Genomic DNA, 19,427 nt, shown 5'->3' on the forward strand with positions numbered 1-19,427 from the left:
ATGCTGGTCAATTGCAAGTTCTGCACTGTTCAAAATTATGCTAATTCCGACGACCCACTCGGCTGCGAAGAACAAACCCTGGGCCACCGATTCCGAGGGCCTAAATTTTCACCTCTTTCGACCCAGCACAGAATACTTCCAAAATGGCTCTATATAATTTTCGACACATTTCCGATCCCCCCGCGAACAAAATTCCGTCCGCACGTTCGAACGAATCAAAAGAAGAGCCACAATTGCTTAATTAATCAACAAATTGTTTACCAAAATTACAAAATTTTAATAAACATCGTTTGTTGAACTTTGCCTTCAATGGTAGATTTTTTTCAGTGCATGTTTGCTCTCGCCCCTTTCTAGTGAGCAAATTTGGTGATTTTGTCGGTCCCGACGGCAACGGCCCTATTTTGCTCACCCACATACTAACCCCCGGTGCGGTTTGAAAGTGATCAAACGCGTGAGCATTTTCACTATACTCGCGATTGCTGCGGATGCCCTCAGATTTTTATATTTTACAAAATATGCAGGTTGATTTGCTGCCCGGACCCAGACAGCATGAACAGCGCGATTCACCAAGACGGCCACTGTCTTCGGCATCACACGTCAAATGCAGCGGGTTAGTGAAATGATCCAGCATTTCCCCAGAAAATCCCTCGGACGATCAGACCACCAAAGTGAAAGTGCAATCTTCTGGCGTAGAAACAAAAACAGCGAGCATTAATTCGTGTATACCGTATAGCATTTCTTCGCAACCGCATGTTGCGAAACTTGCGGCTACAGAAAACGGAGGCAACAATTGATGGTCTCATTACGAACCAGCTGGACAGTGTTTTTTCCGGCACAACCTATCGTCTTAATTAGGGGTGACGCTGGAAAAGTTTATTAGTAGGTCTAAATCGCTGTCAAGGTTGAATTTCAGCGATATCTTTATTTTTAAGATACGTTTAACAATTTAATAAAAATAAAATTACTTATAAATATTGTGCAATTTTTTTTTCTTCTTTCAAAAATAGGAACCTGCTTGAACTAAATTAAACAGTAAAAATGTTTTTAAATTTATTAAAATTTCTAAGTTTTCAAGAGTGTTTTATGAATTAAACTTTTTATGTGGATATAAAATAAAACAAACCAAACATTCGCGGTTCCGAAAATTTAATAGAAAAACATAAGTGTTCATTATTGTTAAAAAGATGAAAATTCAATTGAAAATAATGAATTGCATCAAAACTGGTAACTCCAACGACCATAAATTTCATTGTTCCATTGGGGCAATGACGCAGCACGGTCCTCAATCTCGCTGCACCAGGGTGGACGGTTCCGACTCATTGGAGCCGGAACCTTGGACCAGCGGCAGAAGACCTCCTGCTTGATGGTGGAACTCCGCAACAGCTGGCATATTTCGCGCAGGTTCCGCTGACTGTCAGATGATTCCGGCTGCTGTTGCCCGGAAGTTCCTGCTGCTCCCGCCACTGGGTCCTCGAAGCTGCTAGGATATGCTGCTGATAGCAGCTAACTTGAACCATGGTGCGCACCGTCGCAATAACAAACTCACGACTCAGATAATTTACTCAGTCCGAATTAATTTTATCAAGATTTTATGCAACTCTTATTTTTCAGTGCAATGTGAAATGTATACTTTAATGCTACCGCCCGGTGCGCGAAAGAGTGTGTATACCAAAACCGGTCCGCTGAAATGAGCAAAATCGGGCCTCGTATACTCACTTATTGGTGCGTTTGCTCTAAATACTTTTACTGAAAACTTCCATTTGATTTCTGCTGACTTCTATTGGTTCCTACAATAATGAGTCGTTAAAACGCTAGTTTTAAGTGTAAAGGATTTATTACTTTGAAGAGTTAATTTTGTAAAAAAAATTACTTAAAGTGTAATTTTTTTTTTTTAATTTTAGTAGGTATAATCTTATTGTATAATTAGTTCAATTTCGTTTCAACATAAATCTCTTCAAAGGAAACTTTGTCCATTGAATTTCATAGTGGAAATTAGTGTTCATTATATTCATCATATTTTCTCGCAATTAATTATAGGTTTTTATTTTCTCATATGAGTAGAATTTGTTCGCGTATTATAATTTTTCTTTCTTAATTGTTGCCTGACGTCCATTACCAGGGCGCTGAAATGGGCCTTTTGGGGTGGAGGAGTGTGGTGGGCCGCTACCAAAAATAAAAATTTAAAGAAATTAATAAAAATTGGATTTGATCATTGAAAAGAACAAGAATTTTTTTTTTCAAATGGATACTGAAATTAGTTCCTTGAAGAATATTTCATATTAACATATAATTTGTAATGACATACACATTTTTTTAAATTGAAAAGATTAGAAATAAAGTAATGGATACTAGGACTAAGATTTTTTTTGCTTTTCTATTGACTATTGTGAGTATTGAATACCTCTCACATGGCCGGAGGCGAGCCAATTTTCTGACATATTTGTTTACTCTTATTTTTGGACACCTTTAGAATTGCCGGTTACGTTAGTAAATTTATTTCTTAATCTCAAAAATTGACTTGGGAAAAATCTCTGTGGATAGGGGGAGTCAGGTGGTTTATACCTCTTGAGTTATTGTAATATATACACTTCAAATTTCTAAAATTAAATGTTTGAATTCTGTAATATGTTCCTGATTCCTTATTAAGGTAAGGTTGTCACCTTCAAAGGACGACACCTTCCCCATTCACTACAAAGAAGCTGGTTTCGTTCACCGTTTATTGTGTCGTGTCACAGAGCCCTGCCTGAGATGCCTTATCGTATAAGGAAGAAAAATCTAACCTCTGAATCTTCGTGTCTTTTGTTGATGTTGTCAGTCCACCCTCCTCCATCTCCTGGTAGGTATCAACCTCTAAGTACCAGCTAGTGCCAGCACATTTTTTCCTCTTCTTCATTCCATCCGACCTCACAATGATATTAGATTATGACGTATGTACCTCTTTCATTTGAGTAAAAGTTCCGGGCTGGATTTCTTCCGATGGAATGTCTGTGTCTGTGTTGATGTTTCTGCTTACGGAAGTGGAAAAAGTTGAAAGATTTTGGCCGGGCTTTTCACTTCCATCGTTCGGCTTTTTTTTTAATCTTGGTATCTCTCATGTAGCTGGAAAAGACGGGGAAATCGCATCCATGCTTTGAGTAAATTTACAAATGGATTCCAGATTGCTTCTTTTTCCCCCTGACTTAGTGATCGGTTCGGTTTGATAGGCCCGGATTCTTAGAGCTAGAGAAATATCCTCCAAGCGGAAGGTGTAAATCTGGGTTATCGATGGTAATGGAGCGTGACAGGATGAAAGTGTGTATTTGCTTTAACACGATTGGAGTGGGCGATAGGATTTGGTTCGTTTTTCTCTTCTGTCGGTGGCTTGATTTGATGTTCAATCAGTTACGGGAGGCTTAGTTTTTAAATGATTGTATCAGTAAAGATAAATAGAAAATGGATATTTGATTGGAAGTTTCAAAAACATACCTAAGGTTTTTCCTTATGTTTCAGGAGTTTCTTTTTAAATTACTTTTACATGCAGACAACTTAAAAATAATATTTAAAAAAAATCTTCTCTACTCAAGCCTAACGAAAGAAACTGCATTGAATAATTTATGCCACCATCATGATTTCATTCAATTCGTATGCAATTCCATACTTTTGTACGACTGTAAAAGTTCTTTTTTTTTTCACGCTTGCAGCTCACATGCTCAGCTAATCATCACCTCAATTAAAGACTATTTCTGGTAATGTGTGCAATCTTTCCTCCTGTGAGTAGTCATAATGTCAATGAACAAACCCATTGAAACTATACAATAAACGATGACAGAGAAACTAGCAGCACTGTAAATGTCACACACTATAGCGGGAAACCAGTCTATCATCTCGTCGTCAATATCCATGACCCAACGGTCATTCGGCCATTCTTGGTGCGGCATCGTGCGAGTCGGTCGGCAGCGGGTGGTTCCCCATCAGTTCATAATTGGACATTTCCACAGTGGCGACCGTTTACAGGTTTGCAATTAACAATTGCTGTTAAAAAAAAAGAAGCCTGGATGGGGAAACCACCTGCTGCAAACAAGTATCTTTTCTAAAAGGTGTGAATAAGTGATGGATTTATGGTGCTTTTTAGTGAATTGGATGGGCCTCTTTAGAAGCTGGTGGCCATCTTGTTTTTCTCCTCCGTTGGCCGCGAATCTGTGGAGCCAAAGGTCACAGTTCAAAACTTTGGTTTTGAAGAACGAATATATTTGGAGGTAAGCAATTTCAAAACAATATTTTTTCCATTTTTGATTAGTTTTGAAGGTTGTGATGGAACATCCAACCAGACTTTGTTAATTGTAGGTTGCGACGGAACATCCAACCACATTTCGTAAATTTTTCATTCAGCAGGAACAATGAGCCAAACTTTGTCGCTTTCCAGGTTGTGACGGAACATCCAACCAGACTTTGTTGTTTTGTGGGTTGTGACGGAACATCCAACCAGACTTTGTTGTTTGTAGGTTGCGACGGAACATCCAACCGGATTTCGAAAATTTGTCAATTCAACAGGAACAATCAGCCAAACTTGTTGTTTTCCAGGTTGTGACGGAACATCCAACCAAACTTTGTTGTTTTGTAGGTTGTGACGGAACATCCAACCACATTTCGTAAATTTTTCATTCAGCAGGAACAATCAGACAAACTTTGTTGCTTTCCAGGTTGTGACGGAACATCCAACCAGACTTTGTTGTTTTGTGGGTTGTGACGGAACATCCAACCAGACTTTGTTGTTTGTAGGTTGCGACGGAACATCCAACCGGATTTCGAAAATTTGTCAATTCAGCAGGAACAATCAGCCAAACTTGTTGTTTTCCAGGTTGTGACGGAACATCCAACCAGACTTTGTTGTTTTGTGGGTTGTGACGGAACATCCAACCAGACTTTGTTGTTTGTAGGTTGCGACGGAACATCCAACCGGATTTCGAAAATTTGTCAATTCAGCAGGAACAATCAGCCAAACTTGTTGTTTTCCAGGTTGTGACGGAACATCCAACCAGACTTTGTTGTTTTGTGGGTTGTGACGGAACATCCAACCAGACTTTGTTGTTTGTAGGTTGCGACGGAACATCCAACCGGATTTCGAAAACTTTTTCAATTCAGAAGGAACAATTAGCCAAACTTTGTTGCTTTCCAGGTTGTGACGGAACATCCAACCAGACTTTGTTGTTTGTAGGTTGCGACGGAACATTCAACCGGATTTCGAAAATTTGTCAATTCAGCAGGAACAATCAGCCAAACTTGTTGTTTTCCAGGTTGTGACGGAACATCCAACCAAACTTTGTTGTTTTGTAGGTTGTGACGGAACATCCAACCACATTTCGTAAATTTTTCATTCAGCAGGAACAATTAGCCAAACTTTGTTGCTTTCCAGGTTGTGACGGAACATCCAACCAGACTTTGTTGTTTTGTGGGTTGTGACGGAACATCCAACCAGACTTTGTTGTTTGTAGGTTGCGACGGAACATCCAACCGGATTTCGAAAATTTGTCAATTCAGCAGGAACAATCAGCCAAACTTTGTCGCTTTCCAGGTTGTGACGGAACATCCAACAAGACTTTGTTGTTTGTAGGTTGCGACGGAACATCCAACCGGATTTCGAAAACTTTTTCAATTCAGCAGGAACAATCAGCCAAACTTGTTGTTTTCCAGGTTGTGACGGAACATCCAACCAACTTTTGTTGTTTTGTAGGTTGTGACGGAACATCCAACCAGACTTTGTTAATTGTGGGTTGCGACGGAACATCCAACCGGATTTCAAAAAAATTTGGGAATTAAGCAGGAACAATCAAGCAGACTTTAATATTCTTCAGATTGTGACGGAACATCCAACCAAACTTTGTTGTTTTGTAGGTTGCGACGGAAAATCCAACCAGACTTTGTTAATCGTAGGTTGCGACGGAACATCCAACCGGATTTCAAAAATTTGGGAATTTAGCAGGTACAATCAAGCAGACTTTAATATTCTTCAGATTGTGACAGAATATCCTACCATACTTTGTTGTTTTGTAGGTTGGGAAGGAACATCCAACCAGATTTTTTTTATTTTGACGGAACACCCAACGAGATTGTGTTGTTATTCAGGTTGCAAAAGAACATCCAACCAGATATTGATTTCACTCAAGATTTAACTAATCGTCCAACAAGATCTTGTCACATGAAAGGTTATGAAGAACATCCAACAAGGTTTGAATAATTCGAAAACGGTAAAAAAAAAAAATGCGAGAAATTTATTAAAAAAAAAACTTTAAAGTTAAATGTATGTTGTTCATCTCCAAAATACCTAATCATGTTTTCGAAAAGAACATAAATTCCGAAAAGTCCAATCTAGTTTGACTGAATCGGAACACCCAGCTGCTGTTTGTCAACTCTGACTGGAAAATGTGAGGAAAATGAAAATTAACTAAATCACTCAAGGCGGAATATAAATTTCAATAGTTTTCTCTCGAAATGGCTTAAATTTTAAATTGTTCTAGGTTGAGACGGAACGTCCAACCTGTACGTGCCAGTTACCCCTTTAGGAGTTTAGCAGTTACTAAAGGAGTTTAGCAGTTACAAAGTGTGTAAATTACTTTGAGGTTAAAGAGGAATCATCTTATATTGTCAATGCAGTTGAAATCCGAAGTTTTCGCGCTCGTGAGCGGCAACCTGGTCAACCAGCGACGATGAAAAATTCATCAAACGCCTTGGTAATGGGCAACCTTTTCTTTTGTTTTTCTCCGACACTTGCAAGATGTTTTATAGATTTCTGGTCAACATGAAATGTCGCCAATGAGGTCGCCGTCGCTGATGTTGTCGAAAACTCCGGTTTGGGGATTCAGTGACAATATATGTTCTAAAAGCGTATCTGTTTATACCCAGTAGCAAGCTGGTTTTCCCACCAGTTTAACACTAAGTGTTGTCATCTTGTTTGTTTATTTGTTCGGTTTTTCACGATTTGTGAACATAAAACTATCGGTAGCAAACCGAGGAAGTTATCAGTGCGGGTGAGTGATGCCCGGGTGAAGATTTGATTTCACTAAAACAAAAAAGAATAAAGAAAGACTGAATTAACGAGCCTATAGTAAACAAAGAGACGAAATGTCACGATTAGAATTTTTGGATTTCTGTCAGTGTCATTCCAATCGAGCAAAACCAATCAGTCTTAAAGGCAGACCTACAGCAGGGTTGCAAGCACATTATTTCGAAAGGGATCAGATTGCGCTTCTTTGTTTACTATAGTTTCTTTAGACTGAATAGCGATTAATATTTGAAAATTATCGTTAATATATATATACGTTAATTTAAATATCGATTCTGATAAACTGTAGATAAATGATTTTACGAAATAACTTTCAGATGGACTATATGTTTGTAAAGTGTATGTCTTGTATGTCCGATCTGAGTTAAACCACAGAGTTGTGACGAAACATTGAACACGGATAGAAGTACAAAAAAAAACGAAATTCATCCCAAGCAAAGATGTTGGCTGCTCAAGTAGAGTTGAATTTCGATGCAGCTGGGCTTGGTGGGTATGATTCAATGTGGGATTGAATTTTTTGATGAATCTCGCTTACAAGATTTTTATAAGTTAGAGGCCTGGCTGCGGAGCTTCAACTGGGAAGGTCCTTCACAACTATGTAAAATAAGATTCCAACAACGAAAGAAATTTCTGATGTTATCTCGTTCAAGAAGGTAATACACTTCATAAAGCTAAGCTATTAGATTTTTTCCTGTTGGAAGAGAGTCCACTGCGACCTCTAAGTTGATCTATTGTGGTATTACCCCGCGTTATAATTTTTACTTTGCTATGCTACTTGACACCCCAGCACTATTGGTTGAAAAGGCAGTTGTTTACCGGTAGCACTACTGTAGAGTATGAGCGGATATAATAGATATAAACGAATTTTCAAGAGAAATCCTAATGAGGTTTTGTTCTAGTGAATAGCATAGAAAAAAAAACGGAATCGTTTCTCGAGAGCAATTTCTAGATATTCGTTTCCTATTCGTTGGATTTGAAGACGAGTAAAAGCCGTTCGGAATTTATCGTTATTGTTTTCGGATCGGATCAGATTCAGATGAGAAAAGAGAGAGAGCGGGAGGAATAGCGAATCCGAAGCGAACGGTGAACGAGCATTGCTTTCACTTTGGACCAGCCTTGCCAGATCTACGGATTTCTCCGTAGTTCTACGGATTTTCAGCATTTCTACGGAGCTACGGATCGATGCTCGAAATCTACGGATTTTCAGCATTTCCTACGGATTTTATGGATAATCGCATAAATTCAAGGGATTTTGCGGATAAATGAAAATTCTACCTGACGACCAAAAAAAAAAAAAGGTCATCAAGTTTTATTTTGCCGAAATCAGTAAGTTTTCCGGTTTTCGTGAAATCTACGGACTTGAGCGGTTTTCAATCTGGCAACGCTGCTTTGGACTTTGGATTGCTTAGGTTTTACGAGTGATGTGTTAAAGAGAAGCTGCTTTCAGACGAGTTATCCGTAACACGTTCTGTGATTAAAATTTGTAAACCGATATTCACCACAACTACGAGCACACACATATCAAGGTAGGATTTCCAAGTGTAATCTAAGTTCCCTTGAAAAGCTCCATCCACATGCATGTGCTGCATCATCGAGGCATTCAATTCTAAGGTATACCCGGCTAGCATTTCACTTATGCTAAAACCGCCAACCTTCATCATACTATGTGTGCCAGGTTATGTCACGACCGAGATTCGATCTCATGAACGTTGGCTTAGAAGACAACGATACTATCCTCTAGGCCACGATCTACTGGCTAGCTAATAGATTTGAATTGTACGGGATTTTACCGAAGGCTTGCGGACGGAATTGGCATCTCACTACTGTAGAGCAAGCATTCCTTTAGGTTCAGGAAATAATACCTATAATAAAATATTTCATCCTCCGTTTAACGGATTAATTGATGGGAATCAAATTTGGATGGCACTGTAAAAGCTTTTTTGTCTATTCATTAAATTAAGCAGAAAAAAACCGAACCATTGAATGGTATATGAGTAGGAAGAGTCATCTTTGTTGCGAAAAAAAACATAAACTAATGATAGGAATGCCTTCTGAGATGACACGAGGATGGGATGGATCATTGCATCTAGCTGGCATCTACCCCCAAAGTTGATTATTACGAGTTGGTTGGGCAACAATCCTGTTTCTTTAAAATAAGTGGGAGTGTCGAAAGAGCTTCTTTTTAATCAATTTGGTGCGTCTTTATAATGTTGTGAAAGACCCCTTCCAAGAAGGGGTGGAAATGGCCGTCATTATTTCAAAATAAATTGCGTAACTGGGTTATCACTAGACAGAGGATTGGTTCGAGATTGTAATATAAATATTATGCTACATATATACAGATAAGACAACATTATCTAGAAATCCATCACTAAGAAAACTTGGACATTTATGAAAAAAATAAAAATGAGTGTTGAGGCCAATCCTCGAAAACTTGCTGGTTCGAAATTAAACGCGGAGTTCCCTGACGTTGATGTTTGGACAGTAATGAAATCACGGCACTTAATTGGTGATACGATCACGGGGAAATTGTAATCAAACGTTCAAACACTCAGTGGTACAATGAAAAACAATAGCAAATTGGACTGTATAGCGTATGACCGACCCGAGTGCTTTATCACTTCAATCTTATTTGTCTCGTTACCCTGTGGCTAACGGCAGCCAGTTAATGCTGACCAAAAAGATCAGTAATTGCGCATTCTCTTGCCCACACTACTAGGTACATATATTACTACACACATGCACTGCTACCTGGTAGCTATCATTTCAGATGCGTGTGGCAGGAATACATCTATTGATGCTGCTGAAGGGCTGACGAATTGAAAGCACTTTCGTTGCGCTTGTCTTGTGCAGTTGCTGTTTGGCGCTAACAATGAGTTTTTATACCAATACAAGTAATTGACAGCACTTATGCTTCTGTAGTTTATCACCAATTTGACAATTCAAAAAAATGCAATTTCTGTTTTTATATTTTTTTCTTTTTTTTGGGAGAAGAAGGAAGATGTGAGTAGTCATAATGTCAATGAACAAACCCATTGAAACTATACAATAAACGATGACAGAGAAACTAGCAGCACTGTAAATGTCACACACTATAGCGGGAAACCAGTCTATCATCTCGTCGTCAATATCCATGACCCAACGGTCATTCGGCCATTCTTGGTGCGGCATCGTGCGAGTCGGTCGGCAGCGGGTGGTTCCCCATCAGTTCATAATTGGACATTTCCACACCTCCTAACCACTTATTTTGTGCAGAAACCATTCATCAAACGGGAAAATCACTGCCGGTGCTTCTACTAACGATTTCCATACTCGAATGTGGGGCGAATTATGATCGCTAGATTGTCGTATATGAATCGAAATATATCTGTAGAAAAACTTAAGTCGTTTTAAAATGATGTTGAATGTAAAATTTTTGATTCTTTAAAAAAATATTTTGGTGTAAAAAAAAGTGTAAAATAGCGATACTAGACTGTTGAGTAAAAGTAAACAAAAAATCCAATAAAAAGTTGTCAAAATTTCGCACTTCAATAGCAAGCATCACTATACAAATAACAAACAAACTTAAGAATATCGAAATTTTTGTAGGTGCGGTCAAAGTTAAAAAAAAATGACCATTAATGTTTTCTCCAAAATTCATACACTACTATATCAGTGAAAAACACACATTTAGATAACATTGAGCTTGTTTAATTGTGATCTTGAAAAATGTATATACGATTTCCCTGATTGAAGGCTTTATTCGTTGAAATTGAGAAGATCATCCAATTTTACAGTATAAGCTTCAAAGTTTTTACAATTAATTACACATAAGTACTTTTAAAAATCTTTCGAAAAGATTAACCCAAAATAATAAAACCATAACTGAAAAAACTAGCGAAACTTTCCAATTTTGTACTTTTCGCGAACAGTGACTTAAAACCCTCTTTTTATCAAAATACCTAGTAGTTTTTGGCTACATGATGCCCGTCTTGTTTGCTTTTTTCCCTGAGATGCATGTGACCGTTGTATGTTGTGGGAATTTTGATTTTCTCATATACTTAAATTTGATAAAAACCAAAACAAATCACTGAGCAAGCATTTATACAGTAAAGTAAAACAGTAAAACGATAAACGCCAAAACTGCCTCTTAAAATCTTCATCATTATCATTTTCATAATAAACATTCATTTCTTAACGAGACTTAATCACCGGTTCCTTTTATATATTATCACTTATTGATTTTTCTCGGTGAGTAAAACAACTATTTGATTATTTTCACGTAACGTTTCGGGCTACTTCTCTTCACCCATCATCAGACGTCTAAAATATTTTTATTTTATTAGAAATTTTTAACATTTAAAATAAAAAATTACATTTCTTTAAATTACAATAAATTCTTCTCATCACTTACAAAAACAGTAAGACAGCACAAGTTTACTCCACTCAGCTGCTTGTCGGTTTGTTTACTGTCTCTCCTCTCAGCTTGGCTATGAGACCGTTGTAGGTAGCTAGTTTTCCGATGTCGGATTGTTGATTCGCTGTCCGCTCCTTTCCTCTGATTTGTATGTGTAGGTTTTCGGCTGCCTTCATTTCATTCATTCAGAAACTTGCTAGTAATAGTAATAGAATATTGAACATTGGAATTGTAAATCCGGGAAAAAATATTAAATTAAAAAAATTAAATTTTAACATCGTTATGATAGTAGCGTGAAGGCTTATAGAAAAATGTGTTAAGATTTCTAACTCAACACATTCTTTGTCTTAAACTCTTCTAGCTAAATACTCAATTCAAATAGATAGGATTGAATAATTACGAATGAATTAAAATTACTCTATGGCTAAATATAATGCTTATCAGGCTTTTTGTTTTTTTTTTTGCCAAGCTCCTAGACACGCATATTAGCTTGTGCTGTTTTCTTATTTTAAAATCTGATGTCAATTATCAAATCAGTTTCAAAAGCATTTTTTGTAACTCCACACTAAAATAGTTGTTTTGTATTACAAAAGTTCGGTTTTGAAAAAGGCCTGCTTTTTGCACAAAAAAAAACTATGTTGAAAATTTGTACTGTTCTACTATACCGACCTTTGCATCTTATTGTATAAATAAATATTTTTATTCAAAATAACTATTTTTAAATAAGTTATGACATTAATTAATTCGTTGAATAATCCTCAAGAAAGCAACCTTGCCATTAAAAAGGGATTATGTCGAGAAGCTCCTATGAAACTTAATTTTTTTTCCGCATGACAAAATACGTAGCTACAGTGAGCGAAATAAGAATAGCACCACTATGTATTTTGCTTGTTAAAATATGAATGATTGAAATTTACGAAAATTTTCTTCCACAGTTTGTTCTGAATTGCTTAACGGATAAACCAAGCATAAGTTTACTTTTTTCGAACGTAGCAATTGGCGTTGAGGACCAAAAATGTGAAAAAAGGGTGCGAAATAAGAATAGAACCACTTGAGTTTTTTAACAAAAACATGATTATTTTTAAAAATTTACTGTGTAAAAGTGAAGAATAATGCTTCTACGAATTATTTGAATAGATAACTGCATTTTAAGGAGTTTTCCTTAATTCCAAAGGTTTTCAAAGGTATTAAAAGGGGGTTTTAAGAGATGCTCCTCTAGCGTTAAGGAATTTGATATTTGAACTATAAAACTTTATCAAACTGCTTGATTTCTTCATTAATATTCATAAGTATGATGCAAAATGATGAAACATAGATTTGAGGCTGAGTTTGAATCCAAAAAGCAGGTTGGAGTTAAAAAATACTAATGTTTTTTAAAAGTCAAACACTATTTCTCTAGTTTTAGGTCATAGATGGCAGCACTATCTTGCCATTTATCCAAATTCATGCCCATTTTCGAATATCCGGGATTAATTAGGGAGTGCTGGATGATTTTGGTCAAGAAATAAATACATGTACCGTGTAAACGCTTTGGAAATTCTAAGATCACTAAGTCCCAAAAAATTAGAATTGCATCAAGGTCACTAAAAGTGAATTCTTGTGACCGATTATCAGAATAAATTTATACTTTGCGATGGAGCTTGATGAACCAGACGGCTAGCAGTATTATTAGTATGATTTGCAATTGAATCGGAAGTTGAGATGAGCAGGAATTTTGGCGGTTGTATATTTTTGTGCTGGTGATTATTTTGCAAATCCGGAAAAGCTATCTGCAGAGTGAGTTTCCACAAAATTGTGATGGGAAAACACCTCAAAATGATGAATATGGGCCTAAATAAACCTGGAGAATCAAGATTGAGATTAAGTTTGGTTTTAACTGCAAGATAGTGCTGCCATCTACGACTTGAAACTGGAAAAAGTGTGGTTTACTGAACAAAATCAAAGATTTTGATTTCCAACCTATTTTTTACTGATTCAAAATTAATCGGGAATGTTTGTTTCATCATTTCACGTCATTTTAATGAAGAAAGTAAGTAGCTTGGTAAAGAGTTACAGCTTAAATATCAAATTTCTTAACGCTAGAGGAGCATCTCTTAAAACCCTCTTTTAAAACCTTTGAAAACATTTGGAATTCTGGAAAACTCCTTTAAATGCAGTTATCTATTCAAATAATTCGTAGAAGCATTATTATTCACTTTTACACAGTTAATTTTTAAAAATAATCTTGTTTTTGTTGAAAAACTCAAGTGGTTCTATTCTTATTTCTCACCCTTTTTTCACATTTTTTGTCCTTAACGCCAATTGCTACGACCAAAAAAAGTAAACTTATGCTTGATTTATCCGTTAAGCAATTCAGAACAAACTGTGGAAGAAAATTTTCGTAAATTTCAATCATTCATATTTTAACAAGCAAAATACATAGTGGTGCTATTCTTATTTCGTTCACTGTATTTATTAATTAAAAAATATTGCCAAAAAGATTTCAATTTGGGTAATGCTAGTGGTATAGAAATGACCCAATTGTTTGGTTAAGGCAAAAACACTATCTGTTAAGCTGATCTCGATTATATTAGTAGCATGGTAGCATTTTTAATGGAAAGAAGCCTTTCGGATGCTGCAGGTATAAATATTCTGTATGAGACTGAATCTGAAAATCTCCCGAAAAAAGTTGAAAAAATACTTCTGAAGATCGAATGATCGGATCGAAAATAAACCGATTTAATCGATTTTCCAAGTCTCAAGAACCGATCCAAAAATCGGAAATTTCAGTTTAAAAGGTCGATCTTGCAAAAATCGATTCAAGATCGACCAATCCTGAGTGAGAGTATGAGTATGTGTAGTATAAAAATAAGCTTTTGAAATAAAAATTCAGATAGTATGTATAGCGAGAAAAATTATCAATTTTTTAACAGTTACTTCAAATTAAAGTAAAACAAATAAAATACACAAACATTTACTGTCTGTCACAGAGAACAGACGTACAAACTGGAACAAAAAATCTTCAAAACAAAGTGTGTAAAACTTCAATTGCTGACATCCAAAAAATACGTTGAAAATTGCCTTGAAATAATGCCATCTATGGCGCTGTTCAAAAGTTACAAATCAAATTTTCCAGGGCCCAGTTTTCGAGAAGGCGTAACTGTATATGAACTCATATTAATTAATTAAATAATTAAAGTAACTTTTGACTGGACAGAATTTTACTTCCTTTATTTTATACGGTTTTTACTTGTTGCTTTTTCGATTAGTGAAACACTTTTTTTTTAATTTATGTGACGTTTCGGGTTACCTTTCTTCATCCATCATCAGATGTCCTCCAGAGTAACCCGAAACGTTACGCAGGGCTGGTAGCGAGTCACTTTTTAGTGGCTTGGTCACTTTTCTGGGTCAGTCACTAAAAAGTCACTTTTTTCATCATTTGGTCACTAAAGTCACTATTTTCCGAAAAATGGTCACTTTTATCACCAAAAGTCACATTTTTCACTGAAAATAAACCAATGAAAGAGTAATTTGATTTGCGCACGTTAATATTGACATGAGGCGAAAATTGATTTGAAAATCCGCATTTATTTCCCCTATGTTTGGGTTGGTCCAAATTAAAGGATTTTTTTGTATAGGATTTGTTTATTAACGTGTGACTCACACGGGGTGGATCTGCTAGTGGACTGATAGTTTCCGGACTGGCAAGCGATGTGCGAACAGCGCACCGAGATGCACGTGTCTGAAGAGAGCCTTCTCTTCACTAGACACGGTAGACTGGATCGGTAGTATCGGTCTGGACGCGGTAAGACTAAACTCTTGGTTTGGTTCTGACAAGAACCGGGTTTGCGTCACCAATCACTACCGGAGATCCAAGCAGTGGAACAGAGCAGAGAATAAAACTCCAAGACGAGAAAGGCAGGAACACCAATAAAAATATCCAGCTTTGTCTCTTGTCACGTTTATTTTCTCTTCACTACTATTCACAACTTAACTACACTGCTGATAAAATGGAACTAACTCAAGGCGCATTGAGAATGCACCCTTAAATAGGCTGTCACGCAAACACAGGACCACGTGCTTGCGCCAGATGGAAACGCCTAGAAACTGCTAGGCGCGTCGCGCACGTTCTTACTTTCAGCGAGAGCAGCCTCCTCGTTCTCTCGGCGCCGTACTCTCGCGTCTGTGTGGCACTCTTCTCCTCTCGTGAGTGCTCCGGGCGTCGTTGCTGGTCATCGGCGTCGCATGTTGGGAATCTCTCGCTGCGGCTGGGAGCTTTCGTAGCGAACAGGATTCTTCCAAAGAGAAGAACCACTCATTCACCTAATATATTCAGAACTCGAGAGGTTATTCCTTACTATAGTAACCAGAGTGTGCAAAGAGGATGTTTGGCCTGCCGATGCGATACTACACAGGATATTTTTGATAACGTTGAGAACCTTCTTCCACCTGAAAACATCGTTGTTGGAAAATTGTACACAGCAAAAAATTTCTAAAAGTATACGGAATCTAAAATGAGAGCGATCTATTTTTTTCCGAGTGTAGTTGAAAAAAGATGTAATTTTAAACTCTTTTTAATTCATTTTTAAATGCTTAGCTTAAAATTAAGTTCTTTTTGTGTAACTTTACATTTCCTGATCTAAAAATAAAGTTATCATCTAAAAATACATCTAAAGAAATTAAAAAACATGACAGATCAACTGTTTTCGCAGCATTTTGACTCAGGATGGTGTTGTTATTGTTCGAACAGCCAAAAGTAGTAGCAGTTCGCGATAGTGTAAAGAATGGAGAAGCTAGAGAAAATCTAATCCCAGGAAATCAATGCACACGAAATCCTGAACGGATGAAGTTAAGGCACAGGTTAAGGTAAATACTTAACTAAGAAAGAATGAAATTAAGAAATGAAATTTCAAAGATTTTGAAAATGATTGGTTTTTCTTTGTTTGTAGTGTCCCAGATCCAGAATGGTTGTCCGGAATTGAACCCTAAACAATTTCGTACTGGTGACACTGACCTGTAAAGTATCACCAGGATGGTCATCTTCGAGTTCAACAATGTTCCAGCCTTGCGCTGTTCGGTGATTGTTATTGAATTTTCATAAATTTATCCTCAAGCTGTTCAATGAAAATGTTTCATAAAAGTGTTCATTGTTTTTAATGGCCTCATGACATCCAAAACCTGAATATTTAATCAAAACTAAAAATATCCTGAACAAAAATTCAAAAATTTTACATCGTTGTGTATTTTTACACGACGATAATCCGATCCATTATCGTGCATCGTTTTCGATCTAAATTTACACGCCTCAATAGAATTTTAGATCGAAAACGATGTTCCGTTTTCGTGCATCGTTTTCAATCTAAAATTACACGAATTTTTCTTGCTGTGTACCCAAATAGAATATCTTTGATATTTTTATATTCTTGAGATTTTTTTGGAAGCAAACACACGACTAAAAAAAGCCATAGAAATCCGTAATATGGCAGAAGTCGAGCTAGCTCAAGCGATGCAAGAGGAAGTTTCGACTGTTACAGGGTTGCTAGCGAACTGGGAAAACCGGGAAAAACTTTGGAATTTGATCACGTCACTGAGAAACCGGGAAAAAAAACCGGGAATTTCGGCATCTCACCAGAAAAATTGACATTTTTTGATTTTTTTTCACGAAGTTTCAAAAATATTTATAGAATTATTTTAAAATTTAAGAGTATCTTTGAGAGTCTCGATATAGATTTATCTCATAATCGCTTATTTTCGTTCATTAGTAAAATAAGCGTTTATGTTATCACTTTTTTAACTAATTCCGGAGAAATACGAGTTATCTCATTTTTTCGGTCTCCGCAAGTGTGCTACACTTACAAGCATAACTCATATGATATTAATTTTATAATGAAACTATTAACGACAAAATTAAACACAAAACTGAACTTTTTTCCTCCCTTAAAGAGGTTTCTAACTTAACCAGGTTCTCTTTTATAGAGAGTCAGCAACATACAAATGAATTAAAGTGATTTAGAAATTCAACTGTATTCGATAAAAATCCACCTGACACCATTTGATGCATCAGTTCGAAGTTTTCTGAGTTAAGTTTTTTTTAACCGGACTTTTTTTTGCAAAATTGTAGAAATTGTGGAGCAAACCAATATGCCCAGTTCGTTGGATTTGTTTTAAAAAAAATCATGAAAGCCTGTAAATTTGAAACAAAAAGACTACGTTTTACAAGACGCCGGAGTGTTTGCCATGATTTCTAATCGGTTAACAAGTTTTGAGATACAATTATTAGAAATTTGAAGCCTTTTATATAATTTTTTTTATTCGCCATGATTTTAAATCAAAAACGAGTTTAAAAAATATCGGAAAATCATCATTTATAACCGGGAAAAAACCTGGGAAAACCGAGAAAAACTTTGGAATTCAAAAATGAAAAATCGCTAACAACCCTGCTGTTAGGAAACAGCAGTCTTCACAAAAACGAGCTGCTGACCAAGTTCAAGATACCGTAGAGAAGAAAAAAGCGCGTTTGATAACTGGCTTCTTTGCCAAAAAGCCGAAGAATTACCGAAGACGGTGGACTTAAATTCGTTTTTCATGATACTTAAAGGAATAAATTTGTAATCTAATGAATATTTAACACTTGGCAGATCAAAAATCATCTTTAGTAAACTTGATAACTACAGAATTATCTTTGGCTGACTATTTTAGTTGCTTCAAAATCTATTTCTTCACATTTTTTGTACTTCAAAGTTACTTTATTCGTTCTACATAGACACAATTTGGTCACTTTTTTCGGTCCGACCAGTTCAAAACTGACCAAAATTTGTTTTTTTTTTTTTCTTAGTTTGGTTTTGACAGTTCTCTTTGATGTGTTTGGAGACATCTGGTAGTCCAGCTAAAAACAAAAATTGATTCAAAACGATCATTGGAAATTTTACACAAGTTTCGTAGGCTAACTTGTAAGTATAAGTATAAGTATAAGTATAGGTATAAGTATAAGTATAAGTATAAGTATAAGTATAAGTATAAGTATAAGTATAAGTATAAGTATAAGTATAAGTATAAGTATAAGTATAAGTATAAGTATAAGTATAAGTATAAGTATAAGTATAAGTATAAGTATAAGTATAAGTATAAGTATAAGTATAAGTATAAGTATAAGTATAAGTATAAGTATAAGTATAAGTATAAGTATAAGTATAAGTATAAGTATAAGTATAAGTATAAGTATAAGTATAAGTATAAGTATAAGTATAAGTATAAGTATAAGTATAAGTATAAGTATAAGTATAAGTATAAGTATAAGTATAAGTATAAGTATAAGTATAAGTATAAGTATAAGTATAAGTATAAGTATAAGTATAAGTATAAGTATAAGTATAAGTATAAGTATAAGTATAAGTATAAGTATAAGTATAAGTATAAGTATAAGTATAAGTATAAGTATAAGTATAAGTATAAGTATAAGTATAAGTATAAGTATAAGTATAAGTATAAGTATAAGTATAAGTATAAGTATAAGTATAAGTATAAGTATAAGTATAAGTATAAGTATAAGTATAAGTATAAGTATAAGTATAAGTATAAGTATAAGTATAAGTATAAGTATAAGTATAAGTATAAGTATAAGTATAAGTATAAGTATAAGTATAAGTATAAGTATAAGTATAAGTATAAGTATAAGTATAAGTATAAGTATAAGTATAAGTATAAGTATAAGTATAAGTATAAGTATAAGTATAAGTATAAGTATAAGTATAAGTATAAGTATAAGTATAAGTATAAGTATAAGTATAAGTATAAGTATAAGTATAAGTATAAGTATAAGTATAAGTATAAGTATAAGTATAAGTATAAGTATAAGTATAAGTATAAGTATAAGTATAAGTATAAGTATAAGTATAAGTATAAGTATAAGTATAAGTATAAGTATAAGTATAAGTATAAGTATAAGTATAAGTATAAGTATAAGTATAAGTATAAGTATAAGTATAAGTATAAGTATAAGTATAAGTATAAGTA

General features: G+C 35.3%; 1 protein-coding gene and 1 pseudogene across 1 annotated transcript in view; one reads left to right on the forward strand and one right to left on the reverse strand.

Moving 5' to 3' along the window:
* LOC129752295 (uncharacterized) overlaps window positions 1-19,427 on the reverse strand; it is a 409,138-nt gene that overhangs the window by 183,217 nt on the left and 206,494 nt on the right. The window lies entirely within an intron of this gene.
* LOC129752299 (metallophosphoesterase domain-containing protein 1-like) overlaps window positions 16,447-19,427 on the forward strand; it is a 33,452-nt pseudogene continuing 30,471 nt past the window's right edge.

This window comes from Uranotaenia lowii, chromosome 3 (assembly GCF_029784155.1).
Source record: "Uranotaenia lowii strain MFRU-FL chromosome 3, ASM2978415v1, whole genome shotgun sequence".
In the NCBI taxonomy this organism is placed as follows: domain Eukaryota; kingdom Metazoa; phylum Arthropoda; class Insecta; order Diptera; family Culicidae; genus Uranotaenia; species Uranotaenia lowii.